Below are 2,868 nucleotides of genomic sequence, written 5' to 3' on the forward strand. Positions count from 1 at the left end.
GATATTATTTTTTATCTGATTTCCTCTATACCTTTGTGTAGTTTTTTATTTACTTCACATGCTATTCTTTCAGAGATTTCAGGTGTGTGACTTCTAATTTCTCTATGCTAGTGTCTCCTGCATTTGTTCTGGATGGGCTCTGGGCCCAATAATGCATTTTGTTTCTTTCTTTTGTCATTTTGTAATTCAGAGAGAACTCTTTATTTATTTATTTATTTATTTTTTTTTGTGACACGTTTTGTAAAAGCTTGGTAGTAGTTATCTGTATCACTGTGATTAAAGCCTCCTTGTAAAGAGTCTGTTCTTTACATTTCTCTTCTGTGTCAGAGTTCTTTGTTTTGTGTGTGTCCCAAGATTTTACCCTCTCAATTGAGAGCAAGATATTGGTTTCTGTTTGGCACTGTCCTCTGTCCCTTAATGTAGGGCTTTGGTGAGCTTATTACCCAAGTTCCTCCAGTATTATTATCCAATCCAGAACATATGGTTAAGGCAGATGTGGTTTTCTACTTACAGAAATACAATTTGCATACTTTTGTAGGTAACTAGCTTGTATTTTAGACCAGAAGAGCAAACATTATGACAGTAGAGCTAAGCAGATATGAAATTGAGAATGTGTATTTAAATTAGTTCTCCTAAATTCTGTCTGGTCACCTCTCCCTGATGTATCTGGAGTCTTCCAGGAAGACCAGTCCACCCCACTTACCTGCTGTTGCCTCTGTCTCAATAGGATGCTCCCTTAGATCTGGGTTTAGGTCTTTGCTTCACTGGGCCTAGAAGTATGCCTCAGCTCATCATGTTGGGATTTACTGAACTTGAACACAACCAGGGCCTGGCCTGCATCTGGCTATACACTCCATTTCTTCCTACTGTGACCCATGGAAGTGGACCTGCTGCACCCCACTGGCTAGATGTTCTGCTCCTGGTTTGGCTCACTGGGTCTAGCACCTAGCCACTCAGCAGGGAGTTCTGCCACAGTGTCCCAAACTGAACCTCTCTGTTAATGTTCCACTGTGCTCATTCCCAAACAACCTGGGCCTTTCTTCTGTGGATTTCTGCTCTGCCTGGTCCCAATCAATCTGACCCTCTCTGAAATGGAATTCCACAAGCTGGGCCTCTCTGCTGTGGAATTCCACTCTTCCCAGTCTCCAAAAAACCCAACATCTTCCTTCTTGTTGGGATTCATAAGTAGGTAGGAGCCAAAAGATTGTGAAGCATAGGTAGCTCCATTTTGAAAGCTGAAGCTTTTAATTACATTATGGAAAAGAGGGTGTATATTGTGGGGAAGCTATAAACATAATGGGTAAGAACTAGAAGAGTTTTCCTAAGCTATAATTTATGAAATCAATATGAGCTTTTTAAAGGAAATAAGCTATATTTGTTAAAAACAGAAACTTACATATGTTTTGGGGTTTACTGCTATAATACAGTAAATTTAATTTCATATCCCATAGAGAAACAAAAATATCAAGGGAATTATTAATAATTGTATATCTGAGAGCAGAGAATAGAGATGTTTTTGAATAAATTTTGTTGTAACTTTCAGTAAAAAGTGAAACAGTGAAAAGGTGTGAAAGGGATCACAACCTAAAAGTCTCATTACAGCTATTTGTGTAGTTGTGTCCATCATAGAAGTCACATTCAGACAGAGTAATCAGATGCACACATGTATCCCTGCTCGAAAGTTTATTTTGCTAAATTCAACAAATCTCATTAAGTATTGAATGACTGGGCTTGAGTTATGATTTGTGTATGCGTGTCACACCCAAAACTTAGAGAAGGCTTTTCAGAGATAGCTGAATCAAGAGTTTGTGGTTGATGCATGGTTCAGTGCTGAGATTTGGTTGTGAGTGCAACAGTCATCCTAGGGTGGGTACCTTGCACTCAATATGGGGACATAAAGAGCGTTGTCTCTTTCTCCCTCCCTTGTTACTTTTGCTCTCTTTTGCCACCTAGAACAGTTGTCCCTCTGACATGTGCACCTTGCCTTGGAACCATGGGTTGAAACCTTCACAAATCATGAGCTAAGTAAACTTTTCCCCTTTAAGTGTAGGTATCAGCAACCAGAAAAGTAAGAGCTTGTAGTCTCTCTAATTGCTAAATAAAAGTAAAAATAGAAATTGCTACTTTGAAAATGCTACTGAAAATAGGGAAAAGTAGTTGCTAACATTAAAGCAGATGGAGAAAGACCAAATTATTGTAATATTGTGTTACTGACTGAATGGAATTCTGGCACAAAGAGACTGAGGAAAGAATTGGTAATGACAACAGCTTTCTTGAGAGAAATGAAGATGATGAATTAATGTCAGTACTGTATTTAGATTTATCCAAGGTTGTAATTCATAAGAACTTCTCATTGTATTTTACCAAATCAAACATAAAATCATATATAAAAAAGTAAATGGGCATGGTGGCACATGTTTGTAATCTCAGTATTCAGAAGGCTGAGGCAGGAGGATTACTATCAGTTGAAGGCCATCCTGAACTACATACTGTGATCATGCCTCAAAAAAATAAAAAAAATTGAAAAAAAGAAAATATATAATCACATAGAAAAGAAATAAAAAAGAAAATGATTTGTAGCAAATCTTTAAATACCTAAAGAGCACAGATCTAAAATGATCTGTAATATCAGACTGTGCTTTAATCATCAAATGTCTAGAATATATTGTTTACAATACCTCTTTTCTGAATATTTGAACATTTTGCTGAAGTTGCCCAAGGGTAGATAGCTTCAATATTAGGACAGTTGAAACACACTGAAGGAAGGTTTCCAAATCTACCTACAGAAATTTATGTGGACCTTTCTTATGCATTATATTCAGGTGACTTTTAAAAAGTCTTTTAAGGTAACACAAATATGACTTGTTT

The 2,868-nt window shown here is 37.0% G+C and overlaps 1 pseudogene; it reads right to left on the bottom strand.

Moving 5' to 3' along the window:
- The window catches only part of LOC101575820, an 8,382-nt pseudogene extending 5,681 nt beyond the window's left edge, over positions 1-2,701 (bottom strand).
- Between the last annotated feature and the right edge of the window lie 167 nt (positions 2,702-2,868).

Source organism: Octodon degus, unplaced genomic scaffold (assembly GCF_000260255.1).
Source record: "Octodon degus isolate 3935 unplaced genomic scaffold, OctDeg1.0 scaffold00047, whole genome shotgun sequence".
Lineage (NCBI taxonomy): Eukaryota > Metazoa > Chordata > Mammalia > Rodentia > Octodontidae > Octodon > Octodon degus.